This window comes from Lathamus discolor, chromosome 2, assembly GCF_037157495.1.
Source record: "Lathamus discolor isolate bLatDis1 chromosome 2, bLatDis1.hap1, whole genome shotgun sequence".
In the NCBI taxonomy this organism is placed as follows: Eukaryota; Metazoa; Chordata; class Aves; order Psittaciformes; family Psittacidae; genus Lathamus; species Lathamus discolor.
The window spans coordinates 152675902-152694475 of NC_088885.1; the positions used below are offsets into that span (position 1 = coordinate 152675902).

Below are 18574 nucleotides of genomic sequence, written 5' to 3' on the forward strand. Positions count from 1 at the left end.
TTGGTCAGACCAAATATTTGAGCAGCAACTGAAAATATCGGCGTTATCAGCTCTGTTCCCAGGCAAAAAAATCAAAACACAGCACTGCATCAGCTACTAAGAAGGAGAAAAATGTCTGCTACTGCTGAACCCAGGACAGATAACGAAAAGACTTTCTCCTCCTCAGCCTTCTGGAGACAGCAATATAACCCAAAGCATATAGAAGGTTCAATATCTGGCATATCAGGAACCCTGCTTTTCTGGGTTACTCAAAACTGTAGCACAGAGGCAAGTTTCAAGGTCAAATAGACTTTGACAAAGCAGCAACACCTCACTGGAACTTAAATCATAGAATCATACAACAGTTTGGGTTGGAATGGACCTTCAAAGCTCATCCAGTCCAACCCCCTGCAATGAGCAGGGACATCTTTAACCATTTCAGGTTAATCGCGTTTGCCCTTTGGCATCGGGCTCACAGCATCCTTTCAAACAGGGGACAAGGCCAAGCATTAAATACTTGAGGCAGTTGTTTTCTCACATGGAAAACAAGCACTTTGGCGTTCAGTCATTGCACGTGCAAGTGCCTGGGTCAGTCTGGACCTCTCATCCAGAGGGTACGGAGGCAGAAGACACCAGCTGGGTTAGTTTTCAGCTAAGCCATGCATCTTAGCATGAGTGATTATCTGGGGTTTGATTCAGGAATCTGAGTCCTGGGGGTTCGGGGCAGCTCTGAGTCAATCAGGCCAGTAATACATTTTTATCTTCCTATGGAAAGAAGAGCAGATCCTGTTAATTTTGAACCATAAAGAAGCTTCTCCCTCTCTTTCACACTCATCTACAAGTGATAACACCTATCTGCTGGATGTTTTTTTCAGTAGACTATCACCAAAATATGTATTTTTTTTCCGTTTTTTGTTTTATGGGTTAAGAGAAGCTGCAGGCACAGCTCTCACTGACTTTCAGTGAGGTGCACAGAGCCCAGTGCTGCTTGGGCTCTGAAAGCCTCTCACCAGCTTACCTGACGGACACAGCCTCAGGGCTTCAGTTCTCCACAGAAGAAAACCACAAAACCAGTATTAGCTCTCTTGGTTTAGATGTCACAGCTTCTACCCTCTGGCACTTGCAGCCCTAGCAAAGAGGTTAATGGGATCTCACTCTTAGCCATGCTGGGACAAGACCCATGTGTTCTTATGTTACACCTCAATGCCTGAGCAAGCCACCAAGGCTTCTTTAACTGTCAACAGGGATGAAGTCCCACCTCCACAGCCTGTTTTTAGGATGTTTCCTCTAAAATGAGACAAATCACATGCCAGAGTACCTATTTGTCTTTGTGACCTATAAAAGGAGGACAGACACCCAGCTCTGACAGTAGTGCGTGCATTGCAGATGCTTGTGCTCAGTCAGATACATCCCACACTGCTCTCCTGCACTCTCAGCAAATTCCCAACACAGAAAAATGCTCCCTGCTCCAGAACTGCTTACCCCCTCCCCATGCCCGTCCTCCACATACTCTCATTTCATAAGGTGAACAGTTTGTTTCCAATTCAAAGAAACCAAAGTATTCTTCAAAGCAAATGAAGCCACAATTCCCTTGGCAATGCCACAGAACACCCTTCTGCAAGGTGATTTTTAAATCATGGGGTCTCAGCAATGTATTATTCCCAGGATCAATTCTGCCAATAGCTCTGTCAGCCAGCACCACCGATGATGCACAAGATTGGCCCATGACAGCCACACATGAGACCTGCAGAGAGACACAGAAACCAAGCCCTACCCACAGCACTGAAAGGCAGGGCTTGTTGCAAACATAAGCATGATTTTCCTTCATATCTTAGTCATGCCACATGTTTTTGCTCCCACTGTACTTCCTAAGGAAATGAGTCCCAGAAGCCAGGCTTTTTTCCTTGTGGTTTGTTTTCCCAGCTCCTCTGAGCACTGACTCCATTTGATGGCTTTCCCTCACCCATTTTGTCCTCACTGCCAACCCAGGACACCCAGAAGTACAGTGTTCTCAGTGCTTCCTCACCTGAAAAGCCACAGAAATGAATAATAAAGACATGCCTGAGAACAAAATGTACTGAGCTCTCATGGTTAGGAAGCGCTGAGAACTCAAAACCCCCTTCCCCAGCACAGGCACAGTTTCCACACCTCCATACCCCTTCTGGGTGCTGCAGCCAAGAGGAGACAGAGACAATGCTGCTCCAGGTTTCATCCTACTAGAGAAGAAAAGATGACTGTTGTTGTAGCAGCTCTCTTCATTCTCCATGTCAAGTGACGTATGAGAGTAACATCTCTCGGGTAGGTACCAGAGTAATTGCAGTCCCTGTGGCACCTCAGGTTACAGAGATGCCTGGGCAGCAATAATTCCTCTGTGCACAAGGTTTTCTGCTTGAAAGGGTGACACCTCTGCAGCTATTTTGGGCCTGGCAGCCCTCCAAACTATGATCCCATGGGGCACTACTGTGCATGTGGACTGATGCATTCCCATACCCATGCATCCTTCACTGTTCAAGGGTCATCATAGCTGGACATCCAAGGACGTTCCACCTCTTTACCAAGCAGCATTACCAAATCCTGCTGAGGGACATCTACTCTCAACACACGGCCAAACAGATGCTGATTACAACAAGTTGCAACCATGTCTACTACCTGTCATAGAATGGTTTGGGTTGGAAAGGACCTTAAAGCTCATCCAGTTCCAACCCACTGCCATGGACAGGGACACCTTCCACTAGAGCAGATTGCTCCAAGCCCCTGTGTCCAACCTGGCCTTGAACACTGCCAGGGATTGGGCAGCCACAGCTTCTTTGGGCACCATGTACCAGCGCCTCACCACCCCCATAGTAGATGAGCCACATTCATTCTTATCATGTAGCAGGGTTTCAAGGTTGCGGAAAACAAAAGCCATCTAGTTAAGACTCTCATATATAGAGTTCAGATATCATAAACTACCTGTCCAGCAAAAGGAAGCATCTTCTCTTTTATAAACAGGTATATTTAGGATCATGTAAACATTAAACACTCATTTCCCCATCCAAAACAGTGGAGTATCTAGGAATATTAGTTAGGCATGTTTTACCATCTCATCAGTCATGTTTGCACAACATGGGATATCATATGGAGAACCCTTAAAGGAAGAAAAAAAGAGCCCATAAGTGCTATTTATCCTGCTGGAGTCTCTTTATACTACAAACTCAAAGGCTACCCATATGTCCTCATTATTTCAAACTTCTGGTGTCTGTGACTTCCTCACAGAATAAGCCCTCTGCATGTCAGCTCTTTAGCGGTAGATGCCTAAGGAGTGCCAATACTTCAAGTACACTGCGCAGGCCCATTCAGCTCTGATCCTAAAGTTTTCAGTGTGACAGCCCATTTATAAAGGGTAGAAAAGAGATATTAATTTAAACCAGAAAAGCTCTGAAAGAGGTGCAAAGTAGCAGCTACAGTTTATAGCAAACCCACACCAAAGTGGAGTTCCCAGCTGTTTTACTGTGGAGAAACAAAACCCTGTCTTCAATCCAGTGTCCTATCCAAAGTCTATCCCCTTTTGCTCATGTTAAAAATGAGCAGTCTCTATTTACCTAGTCTCTATCAACAGGACCCCCCCAAAGGCTGGGATCAGAGATAATATCATAGACTTTTGTTGGAACAAAGATAAAGTAAAAGTTATCTTGTTTTCCTGAAACTGTAGGCCAGTGCTCAGCCTGTGATTATATATATTATAGTTAGGAATAAGCTCAGATCAATATTGTCACTGAAAGGCATCTTTTCAAAGCAGTGCCTATAGCAGCATTGCAGGTAGAGGGGCCAGCTGTTAACAGGTGTTGGGGAGTACTTGTGCTTGCATCAGCAGAATGTGCTACAGACGTATTTTGGATATTTCACAAATAATAGACAAGTCAGCCAGGAATGGTTTTCCCTCATCATGGATGGATTGATAGATAGGTGTGGGTGTGGGTGTGTGTGTGTGTATCTATCTTTATACAGATATATCTCCAGGTGCATATATATACCCAGGTGCATGTGTGTGTGTATACACACACACACACAGAGATATATATATATTTTATATATATATTTCCAGGTGTGCATGCATGCATACACACACACACACAGGCACCCACTCCAAGAGGTACCTTGTGTAGTGAAAATCTGGGCTCAGCTTGCCCAAATGCTTCATCTAAACCTGCTTCTATTTTTCCTTCCCATAGACTAAAAGGTAAGAGAGGTGCTCCCATTTTTTCTTGTTGTAATTTGGGACCTTGCAGTGTAGATCTTGCTAGTTTTTATTATTCCCACATATGGCACAGTTCCTTTCCCATTGTTATTCACTGACATATTGTCACTGCAGGGGATAAAGGAAGGAGAAGGCAGAGCAATGACACGAAACACAAGGTTTTAACCTGAAGTTTATTCCTTTTTGGCTGCCTGAGGCTGCTTGAAGCATGAATCCAGTTCTGCTGTTTAAAACAGGAATTACCCAAGTGACTCACCTCTTGCTGAGAGAGGGAGCACTGGCTTGTTCTTCACATGCCAATGTTCCACTTGTCTGTGCTTACAGCAAGAACCTGATTCCTGCAATTTATTCCTGGGTCTGCCGCGGACTGCATTTGGGGAAATCACAATAAAACCTGGAAAACTTGACAATTTTAAACTGCTGCTTCCCTTCCCAACAGACTCTCACTGTGCAGACTTGTTTAAGTTCAAATACTGAGGCTGAGACTTGTGCTTACACTGTAAGTCTCATTCACATAGTCATTAGCAGCACTAAAACGGAGGAGAATCTGCTATGAAATTTAGTCATCTGGTACCATGAAAAAAGTGCTGGCATGGTTGTTTGATGTTCTGAGAGGGGCTGGAACTCCAAACCTGGAGATACCAGAGCTTTTCAAGTCCTGCTCATTATTTGCTTTGCAATGACAAAGGAAACAGTAAGGGCTTTAATCTGTAAATAATCTTTCCTTCGGGGATCTGGGAACAATCTACAGGACAGAACATTTCCTCCATTAAATGTTTCATTAAAGTGCTGCTCACTTAATAACAAGTGTGGGGAGAAAGAAAAAAAATAAAAAGGAAAAGAAACTAAGTGATGGATTTTTATGCAAAGCCACAATTCCCGCACCTCTCTGCTGCCGTTGTGCGGCAAGCAGCTTGCTTGAGTTTCAGGAGATTTGGTTTTGCATAAGAATGTTTCACAGAACAAGAGGGAGGAAAAAGATACTTAAACACAAGGGAAAAATTAAGAGGGAAAATGCAAGATAAGCTGGTCAGATGAGCAGTTAAAGGCTCCGACACCTTGATCTTGGAACATCAAATAAAATACATCTACTTACATGCAGATTGTGCCCCTCTCCTAAAAGTACACCCCTCCTTGGTGCACAGATATTCAACCTCAGATCAAAGCATTCTCAAGGACTCTTTTTCTTTCAGCCACTTTCAGTCTCTTCCTCTACTCACCCTTACTCTCCTACACCACTCGATACATCGGACGCAGGGCAGCACACCAGATTTGAGTTTTAGCGCTGTACGTCACCACGACTGATTGGATTTCAGCAAAAAGACTGTGTAATGATGATTTCAGAAAGAGGAGGATTCATTTTTGTGTGATATTGCAAATCAATCTTCATTTTAGAGTAATTAATTCCAGCAGCTACAAGACTAGCAACACAGACACTACCATTTCAAGTATCCAGTACTGCCCAGGAACCCTGCAGCAGTGCAAGCTACAGGCTTTGTAACTAAGACAGATTTATGATGGGACTCTTCTGTCCAGTAACTACCACTAGTGAGATAGTAGGTTGCCCAACGAGGTGGTAGATGCCCCACCTCTGGAGACATTCAAGGCCAGGTGGGATGGGGCTCTGAGCAACCTGATGTGTCATAGAATAGTTAGGGTTGGAAAGGACCTCAAGACCATCCAGTTCCAACCCCCCTGCCATGGGCAAGGACAACTCACACTAAACCATCCCACACAAGGCTTCGTCCAACCCGGCCTTGAACACCGCCAGGGATGGAGCACTCACAACCTCCATGGGCAACCCATTCCAGTGTCTCACCACCCTAACAGGAAAGAATTTCCTCCTTATATCCAATTTAAACTTCCCCTGTTTAAGTTTTAACCCATTACCCCTTGTCCTGTCACTACAGTCCCTGACGAAGAGTCCCTCCCCAGCATCCCTATAGGCCCCCTTCAGATACTGGAAGGCTGCTATGAGGTCTCCACGCAGCCTTCTCTTCTCCAGGCTGAACAGCCCCAACTTCCTCAGCCTGTCTTCATACGGGAGGTGCTCCAGTCCCTGATCATCCTCGTGGCCTCCTCTGCACTTGTTCCAGCAGTTCCATGTCCTTTTTATGTTGAGGACACCAGAACTGCACACAATACTCCAGGTGAGGTCTCACAAGAGCAGAGTAGAGGGGCAGGATCACCTCCCTCGACCTGCTGGTCACGCTCCTTTTGATGCAGCCCAGGATACGGTTGGCTTTCTGGGCTGCGAGCGCACACTGAAGCCGGCTCATGTTCATTTTCTCATTGACCAGCACCCCCAAGTCCTTCTCTGCAGGGCCGCTCTGAATCTCTTCTTTGCCCAGTCTGTAGCTGTGCCTGGGATTGCTCCGACCCAGGTGTAGGACCTTGCACTTGTCGTGGTTGAACTTCATAAGGTTGGCATCAGCCCACCTCACAAGCGTGTCAAGGTCCCTCTGGATGGCATCCCTTCCCTCCAGCATATCAACCGGACCACACAGCTTGGTGTCATCGGCAAACTTGCTGAGGGCGCACTCAATCGCACTGTCCATGTCAGCGATGAAGATGTTAAACAAGACCGGTCCCAACACCGATCCCTGAGGGACACCACTCGTTACCGGTCTCCAGATGTAGTTGAAGATGCCCCTGCTCATTGCAGAGGGGTTGGACTAGATGACCTGTAAAGGTCCCTTCCAATCCAAATTGTTCTAAGGTTCTTCTACCCCCAAGTTCACAGGCAGAGGACTATGACTGCAGCTTACAGGAGCAGCAAATACAAGAACATCTCCCAAGGGAGCCCCTCTGCTTGTCCAGGAAAAATGGGGTAAAATCCTGGCCACAGCAAACTTGGTAAAAGCAACAGACAGAGGAAGGAGGTCAGTAGTCTGATTTGCAGTGGCTGGTTATACTAAGGAGGCTGGAAAATGCATTGATGATCCTGGCTAATAATTAAGAGCCTCAAACTAAAACTTTGGGCCAAATCATGTTCCCATTTTAGTTCATTTAGATCTGCGAAAACGAACTGAATTACTCAAGATCTTTGTCGACGTAATAAAGCTGGTCATTTTGGCATTGCAGTCCATGGGTACTCATTACAGAAGCTAAACCACAGGCTTGCTCCAGATGGCTTGTCTCTACAACACAGCATACATCCAAGGCACTTCATAAACTAATCACCTACTGATCATATCCCTTCAATTAAAAATTACTCAATATTTCCAAGTCCTGGCAGTCATTTTAGAAATACCAGAAAATTATGAAGTGCTTGGCCAATAATACCCAGCTTTTCCTACATTACGGAAATGTCAACTAAACAACATTAACCAGTTTGGTAACCAGTTTATACCTGGCACATGGTGTATCTGGAAGCTCCTCCACCTCTACATCTGTTGTGGCCACAGCCTTAGCGGGACCTGCTGAAAACAGAGATGAATAGGGAAAAAATGTCTTTTACCCTACAGTGGGGGTACAGATGGAGAGAACTTTTAGAGCAATTTGATTCAATCAAATGGTAAAAGCTGCAAAGGAAGGTCCAGCATCACTCCTTTGTGATGATGTGGGCCTAGGTTGATGAACACATTGCTGCACAGGAGAGGATGCAGAAGGGGAAAGCTTTGCTGAGCAATGCAGGGTTAACCAGGAGCTCTCATTCCACCGCTAAATCACACATTTGCTTACTTGGCTGTGCCACTTATTCTGGTTTGTATCAGGTGAATATAGGAAAGTAGAGAGGTGTGGACCTGAGATGATGAAGATGGGTTTTTTAATGGAAAACAGAAAAACACAGACAGCTCAGTGCATGGCTTTCTGAGTTCCTTCTACAAGGTACAGACACAAAACCAACTGGGGTTTTTATTCTTAATATAAACTCCTCAGAGCATGGCTCACCAGCTATTTCAGTTTGAATCAATGAAGTCTCTTCTCCAAGAATGCAGTCATTAGCTCCTCCAGTCTCTGCTGATAGACAGGCAGGGTTTACATTACTCATGGCTAACAACTTGAGGTAACTAGCAATAAAGCTAAATTACGCCTTTGATGAAGTAGTACACTTCCTTACTCATTGTAAAGAAAATGAAGTGTATTCTCCAGTCAAATGGCTGTGCATGTCAAATTTAGTTCAATATACTTAATGATGTAGCCATGCTTTCAGCCAGGAAAAGGTGGCTGAGCTTCACAGCAGGAGCAGATGTTTGTATGGGATAACTGAACCATTGTGAGCAAAATCTTCGTGTACTGCTCCTTTTTGACAAGAATTCTTTTTTTTTTTCACTATGCTGGGTGCATTGTGGTTTGTAGGTGTCTCATGGTCCACAAACACAGGATGCTCTGTGGTTATCTGAACAACCTTGCATACACCTTGCCATTTCCCTTTGGGACTACACCTTGCTTGTCTGCTGGGACAGCTATCCACAATCTCTTCCCAAAGACTGTATTTAAGATATTTGATTCAGCCACTCATGTCCCCCATGCTTTTAGTGCTTATAAGTATTAACAACCCCGATTGCTATATAGGTATGTAACTAGTACTGTAGTTAAAAGCTTGGAGCATCTCAAATAGTCATGACAAAGAGACAGTTATTGGAAGATCAAAGCAGATAACAGAATTAAAGGATAAAATATTCAAAGGGAATAAAGCAGGCCATCACGTGAGGCCACCCATCTTGCTCCCTGACATTACATGGCTGCCTTCAGGTAGTTCAAACACTATGCAAGCGTGTCACTACACCAAAACTGTGCTTTGCAGCAATGGCAAATGTGACTTGAGAATATGCATATGTAACATACGTATATGTGTATGTATGCAAAACAACATATATAACATACCAGTTCCCTTTGGAGCAGCCCTAGGAAAAGGTGTATTCAGCTTGCATTTTACCATGTCATGCAGACAAGTATGATATAAACACAACCTTAAAAATGATCATGTAGACAATCAAAATGCAAGCAAAAAGTGTATTAATTTGGGGCTATAAAGGAGCTGGCTATCACGGTGCTTTCCCATCCCAAACCTGTACATTTGCCTTTGGTACTTCTCAGTGAACACCAGCTGAACTTGGGCTAATAAAGATGGATTTTCTTCACAGCAAATAGATAAGCCATAGCCTTTCTTCCAGAAAGCCCAGTATTTTCAGCTAACAACTCCCCCCTGTTTTAGGTTGCAGACCTTTTCTTACAGATGCCACTCCTAACTAGAGGCCTGGTGTATTGGCTTATTTTCACTTCACTGCTAGCAACTGGAGTCACTGCAGGTCATTAAAGAGACTTGTCTGGCTGAACGGCTTCCAGAATTGCAATGAAGCAGTTACCCGATATCCTCAGCAGAAAGGTGCTATGCAAATAAAGAGCACTGTGTTTTATCAGAGGGTCCTCTGATTACTATCTCTTATTAGCCCAATAGAGGTAAATGGATCCTAACCTGAGTTTTTGCAATAGTTTCCTGGATAGAAAGTCTTTAGCTCAAAATAAACCCTGCTAAAGAAGCTATAGTCCACTTAGCTTGACAAATTTAAACAATTAAACTGTGGGAAGCCAAGCTTCTTTTCTCATATTTACAGGTCAACTGCCTTGAGACAATGTCTGAAGTACAAACAGACTTCCAGGGCCAGATTCTGACTTCATTCAGCACAGCGTACATCAGGAATAATCCCTTTAGAGATTAGTAGGAGCGAGATCTGATTCAGGCTCTCAGAATTAAGCACAAACCATGTGCTTGCTGGGTTTATTCTAATTCTGCTAAGCACAAAGCAATTCTCCTTCAGCACGTCCCTCTTACTCTGTCTAAAGCTCCCTGAGCTGAGAAGCACAGGAAGCGCAACTGATAACACCCAACAGAAAATGTTTGTTATTGCAAAAGACTTCTGCTTGCAAAGTTATTGAATAAGGCTTGCAATTAAACACAACAAAAGCAAGCAAAACACAAATGAACAAAAAGCACCAGAACAACCAACCCTTCAAATTACAACAAGGTTGTGTTCAGAGATCCCTCCAGACCCCCAAAACATGATGTGAACTACAGCAACCATCTTTTACAAGAAACCAACACATTCAATTACTCTGATTTACAGCATCTGTCTCTAGTTCTGGGTATAAATCAAAGGAAAACATAAGCAGAGCTTTTGCCAGATGCATTGCATACATCCTTAGGAAGCATCCCAACAGGAATTCCAGCATTGCTACAAATGAATGCAGTGTCATCTTAAAGTCACTGTGTCCTTCCCCTGCACTGTCTCCTTTGAAAGTACAGACAATAAAAAGACAAACACACCATTGAGTCCCTTGGGGTTTTTTTAGGTAAGATCAAAAAACAAGTCACCACGCTGATGAAACTGTGCATCACTGTGCAACTATACCAAAAGGACAGAGATTTTCCATTCATCGTACTTATGGTACATCCCTGATAATATACCAGTTTGCATGTGCACCTAAAGAATCCTGCCGAAAGAGGCTAAGCCATAAGTCTCCATCCTATTTAGATCAAGATACAATTCTCACAAGTGATGGGGAACTATGAAGTTACCCACTGAAGATAGCATAAGCCTGCATAAATACTATTCTCATTTGATGTGGAGTAGTTTAGTCTCTCTGTTATGATGCTTGCACTGTTCATGCCTCCCAGAATAGCCTTCTGAGCAGACTGAAGGACACCTTTAATTCTACATGCTAGCTGTGCTACTCTGTTCTGCACAAACAGCTTTAACTCTCCCAACACCCGAGTTGCTCTGCAGGTTCCCACTGCATGCCCTGAAGATCACTCATCAGGGCATGAAATCTTTTACCATGTACTGTTGACAAGGATCCAGTGGCCCTTGAGAAGGAAAAAAGCCTTGTAACAATCTCATGTCCCAAGAATTCTGGGCAGGAAGCTGAAATTCAATAGGAGCTATAAGTGGACTGCCAAAGGCAGTCAGACCTATGAAAGCATTTCCTTTAGGAAGGGGAAGCTAAGTTTGTAACGAAGAAAACTTCATTTACCTTCAGCTGGACTTTGGGACAGAGATGACCAATGGCTCTGTTAAAAGTACTCTGCTATGACGACTGAAGAGTCCCATTTGCTTTAGGTAAGAAAACCATCACGCACAAGCCTGTTCATACAAGTGCAGCGTGTTTTAAAGATTATGAGAAGGCACAAGCTTTGTAAGTCTCATTAAGCAGATGACAGCTTCAGCAGTTGATTCTAACACACGTGCTGAGCAACATGCCTGTGCTGACTCAGAAGGAAGCATGCTTCCCACTCTATCTCTGCAAGGTATTTCGGGCTTGACTTCTACAGTCTCCAGGTAGTGAGCAGATCAAGCCCTAATAAGCTCATTAGATATGACAAGCCTATGCTCAAGGTTACTGTGCACAACCCTATTCTCTCTTGGAGAAAGGTGAAACCGTCACACAGCATTTGTTACTGATGGAAGACAGGATTAAACCCAAACCACAGCACTTGGTATGAGATGCAGAAACATCTTAATTTCCTTGGAAGTCAATACTGTGGGTGCCAGCCAAAGCAATGCTGCGACATACCTGCTCAAGATAGCAATCAGCTCACAGGAGAGTATGGCAGCTGGAAGGGGAGACCTGAAAGATTGGTTCTGACAACTATAAAAGCAGGAGGGTTTTTAATATTCAGATAAGTGTCAGTGGCCAAATAACAGAATTTCTGCCTCTAAAAGCTACACTTGTCAAATGAAACCTGATTAGACACAGAAGTAAAAAAAGTATCCAGGTTTTGACAAATTCAGAACAGTTTCCTTTGTAGAGGTGAAGGAAGATGCTTTTCAAGATGAGCAAGTCTCTCCTGGTTCTACCCTCAACGTGACCCTCGGGCACCAATGGCAGAATGCCACATCTCACAGTTCAAGTGAGGAGGGTGCCAGCAGCGCAGGAGCAAGTGGCACCAGTTTGAACAGCACCAAGCTTCACCCTGCAGAAGAGGTGTCTTTCTTCCGAGAGCTGGGTTACATGCTAACCTGGTAATCCCACCTTCAGTGTGCGCACCTCTGCGCAAGCCTGGAACTCCCACTGGAAGCACAGCTGGTTGCCTTGAGGTTTCTTGCTCCACCTCCCATCTGCTCCATGAGAAGCAGTGTTCAAGGCCAGCTTGGACATAGCTTCGGGCAACACGGTCTAGTGTGAGGTGTCCCTGCCCATGGCAGAGGGTTGGAACTGGATGATCTTACGGTCCTTTCCTACCCAAACTGTTCCATAATTCTGAAACTCCTCGCTGGGGATGCACACAGATACCTTCTGCATCCGTGTATCCACAACCAGTAGATTTCCAGGCAAGACACTAAAGGGTGTAAAAGTTGTCCTGGCAGGCAACAGCCAGACTCATAATACTTTTTTCCAAGTTCAGAGACATGCCAAAAGTGCGGTTAGTGGCTCTGAGAACAACCTCAGGGAAGAGCTGCACCTTGATGAAATGCCATTTTCCAAAATGAAGCTGTGCTGGGTTTTTTTCTTCACAAAACACAGAGAATCACCAAGTTTGTGTGTGGCAAACCAAATGAGGGAAATGGCATTTTGAGCAGAGCTTCTTGAGGAATGCACACACACACCAAGAAGAAAAGTTGGACGTGTGGGTCCCTGAGAGCCTGCCAGAGGAGGATCTAACTGCTCTCTGCTGCACTAACATCTTGTTCCCACAGGACAACTGTTCTCTCTTCCGAAAGAAGAACTTGAAATGGGGCAAACTTCTCAGGATTGTTTGTCGATTAGTGCGATGACAGTCCCCACAGAGAGGACTGGGGTATTTTAAGCCACAGAGACAAAGGACTACTATCTAAACTGGGGTGGGCGAAGCTCTTCTCCAAGAAACAATAGAGGCAGTGAGCACTTCTGGCTCAATCTGGTCAAACTTTAGCTTTAGATAGCGTGATTCACTCAGAGCTTTTACAGGTAAAGAAAAAGTGTGTGAGCTCCTTTTAAGCTGGCAGAAACAAAGCACAACAAATGAGTTCTTCTATGCCAGCAGCAGGTCAGATGGCAGCATAAGAAACAAGCAGCCTTTTCTCCTGGTGCTCTGTAAAGCAGACAACCCCGCTCCGAACGAGCTGGGGTGATCATAATCATCATAACCTATCGATTCTTCTCCTTCCAAACCTTCAGTTTTTCCCCTCTTACATAAATAAAGATCCCAAAATTACTTGCAGTTACATAGCAACATGCTCTGCAAACACACTCAGCTCAGTATTGACAGGAGACTCTTACCTAGCAGAGCAACTTACTCTCAACTAACTCCTTTGTTTCATTGCTAGTAGCAAACATTTTAGCCACTTCTGCAATTACTGTATCACCTTGTATTTTCCAACAACCTTGTATTTTTACAACAGCAAGCATCCGATTCCTTCTCCTCACAAACACTTACATAGCTGCTCGAGGCTTGTTTGAAGTACTGGTCATTTTACAGGCTTTTGGAGGAGGCCAGGAAAGGCACAAATCAGCATCTTAATGGGTATTCACACCCAGCTCTTGTTGGTGTAACTTAACTGTCTGAAGGCACTGGAACAGGCTGGATAAGGGAATACTGACATAATCTATCTAGACTTGTGCAAAGCATGTGACACTGTCCCACATGACATCCTTGTCTCTAAGCTGGAGAGACATGGATTGATGGATGGAACACTCAGTGGAAAAGGATTTGGCTGTATGGACACGCTCAGAGAGTTATGGACAACAGTTTGATGTCTGAGATCAATGACAAGTTGCCTTTGTTAGGGGTTGGTATTGGACTGAAGCCGTTTAACATCTTTGTTGGTGACACGGACAGCAGGATTGATGCACCGCCCCCAAGTCTGCAGATGACACTAAGTTGTGTGGTGTGGTTGACATGCTGGAAGGAAGGGATGCCATCCAGAGGGACCTGGACAGGCTCGAGATGTGGGACAATGCCAACTTTATGAAGTTCAATAAAGCCAACTGCAAGGTCCTGAATATGGGTCGGGGCAACAACAAGCACAAACACAGGCTGTGCAGGGTCCAGACTGAGACCAACGCTGAGGATAAAGACTCAGGGGCATTGGTCCACAAGAAACAAAACATGACCTGGCAATGTCATAATGCAACGTCATATCTCTGTAAGGGAGAAGGATGTTTCTCACTGTTGTAAGTGATTCACAAGGGGTAATGGGTTAAAACTTAAACAGGGAAAGTTTAGGCTGGATATAAGGAGGAAATTCTTTCCTGTTAGGGTGGTGAGGCACTGGAATGGGTTGCCCAGGGAGGTTGTGAGTGCTCCATCCCTGGCAGTGTTCAAGGCCAGGTTGGACGAAGCCTTGGGTGGGATGGTTTAGTGTGAGGTGCCCCTGCCCATGGCAGGGGGGTTGGAACTGGATGATCTCAAGGTCCTTTTCAACCCTAACTATTCTATGATTCTATGATTCTGATTCACCAGCTGACAGGTAGTCCTAAAGTAATTTTGAGCTTGCATATCTGACTTACTCAGATGGTCTATAATATAAACATGACAGACAGGCTGTGATGCAATGAGGCAAGACTACCTCAGAAAGGGGCAAAGGTATCTCTGCTGCACTTTGCTTTATTCCATGGAATTTACACCCATGTTTTGAACTGTATCAGTTAGACCAGTTTAAAAGGTTGCTGCTTCTCTTCTCCTTGTAAGCTTGATTGTGCACAGGCTGTTTCCAATTCTCCTAATAAGCATTAAACTGAGAAGCAGGGAGATCCTTTCTTTACTTGGAATGCACAGAACTGTACCTGAAGAGAAAATCTGTGTGAACCTTCTGAAGATTAACAACTTCAATACAGAAAGAGTTTCAAAGACACAAGAAACAAAGACCCAAATTCACGTATAATATCAGCATTGCCAGCGGCCAGCATAAACTGTGTTGATGCAGGTCACATCAAATTCAGAGGAAGTTTCTGAAGGCAAGCTTTCCTCTCAGCTCTTTGAGAATGAGTAATTCTGATCATCTGGGAATCTTAACTGGAGCTGGAATTCAGTAAACCAAAGAGCAAGAATACCTCGTTTGATCAAAACCACCATTATCTTGACTGCCGGTGTTTAATTCAGGTTTGCTTCTGTTTTTTGGTCACAAAACGGAGAAAAAGTTTTGTTTCCATTGAATTGAAGCCGTTTAGCAGATATTTTATAGCTTGTGGATGCCCAGGTTACAGTCCTGTTCTATGCCAGCATCGTATTGCCTTTGAAAAGTAAAAAGCAGGCTGCAAGGAAAAGACAAGGACAGGAAGGAACAACATGTATCTCTACTTCACAGATTAATCTATCTACAGAGAGGTGGTGTTTCAGATGAGACACTAACAGTCTTATGCTGCCTTCTGCAAAGTACAGAGTACATAGAAGATACAGAATATGTAGAAAATTAACTAAGTTTGGTATGAGAAAAGAAAAAAGTTAAAGAAACTCCACATGCAGCACCTGGCAGTGTTAAGACAAAAATTGCATCCGTATTCAGAGTTCCCAGTGCCGCGAAAAGCTCCACCAGGTGGTGGGATTAACAACACTTGAAATATGCTGTGGAGCTGCATTTGTTCTTACTCCTTTGCTTTTAAAAGCACGTTTCTGCTTCACCACGCTTTTGAAGATACTTCTAACAGAAGCTCCTAATAAAAACGTATTACTACTATCATTTAACGGCAGTGTTTGCAATGTGCTTGGCATAAAAGATGCTGTTATAACCTAGAAGATGGGACTGCCGTCTGCATGACCCTGATTTCCCCGCATATCACTCCCAGTTTTACATAAACAAAAAGCAAACTGATAAGCAGATACAAAGTCATATATAGAATTATGTTTAGCTTTAAAAGCTACCTTCCTCAGTTGAGATGCCATCACCATTACTGAAATCATCAAGGTTGGATGAAAAACCAGAAACAAGGCTGCAAGTTCCTTTCAGGCTGGGATATGTGAAAAAACTCACTGCCTCCACTGCACAACCAGTGTGTGCACTAAGTGAGCGAGCCAAAAGAACAAGGAACCAGGTTTTTCTCTTCTTTTGCTCACTGTTCTCTTCCATGCTATTAGCAGAAAGGTAAAATAAACGTGTATTAGAAGTGTACTTTAAAAATCTAATGGCTACTTTAAAGCTGGTTTGGCAGGACCGCAGACTAAGACTTTGTTGAGGCACAGGATTTAAACCTGCTGCTGCTGCAATGTTACCCTACAGCAGCACCAAAATAGAGTAAATGAAGTGAGAAATTGGCAGAGGAACAGAGCACTAAGTTCACCATAGACCTCCATTGGGGCTTTGCCATTTCCAGGATAATCAAGAAAACATCTGCCTTTAACTAACAAACAAACCCACCTTTTTTATTCACATCAGCCATTCCCTCCCTTATCCCTGACCACCGCCTAAGCATGCGTTCAGATAAAGAACGGTTTGGGTTTCCAGATAAGCCCAGAAGGAAACCCTAAGCACAGCTCTGCCCTGCAGATAACCACCCCACCATTGACATGGGCAGGAAAGAGGACCCAGGGCCAACCCCAACTTCTCCTAATGTGAGGGCAGCTCTGTGAGGGCATTACAAACCATGGGCTGAGCACCACTGGCTTTGGATTGAAACTTAAATATTTAGAAGGGGTGAACGTAATGGCCACATAAGACATTGGATGGCATGGGACACAATGGATGTAGCGAACCAAGTATTTCCAAACAGATGATTCACACAGTGCCAACCCTCCAGCTAAAGCCATGTAACTAGTACACAGGAGGAGTGTGCTACTAATTGAGTATCTGCTGAACTGCCAAGGAAGACTCCAGTAGAGGTGACTTCATTTCAACTTACAATACTGAAGAGCACCAACGTAAACGAACTCATGAGGGCAGGATCAAAGTAGAATTGAGGCTTCCTTGAATCTCCTGTCCATTTTTCCACACCGAAATTTAATTTCCTTTCCAAAGAGAGCTTCTGGAGCTTATGGAAATTGACCCAAAAGATTACAAGGGCTTTGTCACCCTTCCAATCTCTCAGAAAGATCCATAATTAGGAAGGTTTTTTCCTTTAACATGTGTGCCCTGCAGGCAGATATATAATTCAGACTTACAATTATATGAATGAGTTATTTCAATGTACTGGATACAGACAAGCCCAACTGTTACAAAGAGTTTAAAAATCTCTTGTGTCTCAAAGGAGCAAATATGCATCAAGGCACTTCTACCGGTTTGTTTTCATTTATCCTAAGACTAAACACAATCACAGCAAGTACTTGGGATGTATGTCTGCCACAGAGATAAATATACCACATGCAATAAAAACACACCTAAAACCCAAACTGCTGACCTCAGAGAGCAGTTATACTCCACTTGAAATTAATTCTGCAAGCAGAGATGTGCGAGTGGGTACCTAAAACAGCAAGCCTGCTCTTCTCTCTCTAACGGAGTAATGCTGGCTCTTCCCTCCCTCGGAGCACAGCATACCCAAGGGGGTAAAACCCCAAATACAGCCACGAAACCCAGCGTGCAGTACCCGGCGAGGCTTGTCCCCCTCCCGCCGCTCCCCGCTTCTCAGCGCCCACCCTGTAGCACAGCGGGACAGAACTGGCCCCCAGGGGATGCCACGGGACCGGTCCCACCGCCACCGCTGCCCCCCAACCCCGAGCGTTCAGTGCTGTGCGGGTATCGCCTCCCTCCGGAGCTCCCTCAGCCCCCTCCATGGTGAAATCCCGGCTGGACGGGGCGAAGGCTCCCCGTTCCGGCGTGCCGGGGCACCCGCCGGAGGATGCCGCGAGCTCCGCCGGCGCCGCCGCTGCTACATAACCGTAATGGTTTACGAAAAGCCCAACAACTTCAGAGCCGAATGAGGAGCTGGAAGGCAGGGGGAGGCTCCCGCCGCGCCTTCTGCAGCGGGGGGGAGCAGGAGGACTTCCAGGTAAGCGGGGAGGAAGGAGGAGAAGGAGGGCCCGGCGGTACTCACAGCGGAGTGCGGGGAGCCGGCAGGGCACCGAGCCCCATGGCCAGGAAAGGGAGGGCGGTCGCTACTGCTGCTGCCGGAGCTGCTGCCGGAGCTGCCGCCAGAGCCGCTGCCTCGCTGTCTGCCTGCGCTGCCCGCGGAGCCTCTCCGGGCGCCCCGTCCCTCCCCTTCCCTCCGCGGCGGGGCTTCCTGCCGCTCATATAGCGCGCCCTCAGCCACGTGGACGGCGCTGGGGGCCCCGCCGGCTCCTCCTCGGAGCCGGGCAGGGCGGTACCAGGGCGGTCGCACCCCCTCATTCCTGTTTCTTCTCCATCCCCTCCCGATCCACCCCAATCCGTTCCCACTCCATCTCCTCGCGTTCCACCCGCCGGGCTGCGCGGCCGCGAACCCGAGCGTCTCCCCTGGGAGCGGCGCAGGGATAAATCCGGGCTCCGAGGTGAGCTCCGTGGAGGGCTACCACCCGGGAACACCGGT

At 45.4% G+C, this 18574-nt stretch overlaps 1 protein-coding gene across 5 annotated transcripts in view; it reads right to left on the bottom strand.

Annotated features, from left to right (window-relative positions):
- Window positions 1-18273, bottom strand: part of ST3GAL1 (ST3 beta-galactoside alpha-2,3-sialyltransferase 1) — a 74415-nt gene extending 56142 nt beyond the window's left edge. For 2 of the 5 annotated variants that reach the window (XM_065668999.1, XM_065668997.1), the window contains exons 1-2: window positions 18104-18273; window positions 7569-7638 (exon numbers count right to left, since the gene is read on the bottom strand). The gene's annotated coding sequence lies outside the window, so the exon portion shown is untranslated. The remainder of the gene's footprint in view (window positions 1-7568; window positions 7639-18103) is intronic. The other 3 variants (XM_065668998.1, XM_065668995.1, XM_065668996.1) reach the window with 2 other exon arrangements.
- Window positions 18274-18574: the final 301 nt, after the last annotated feature.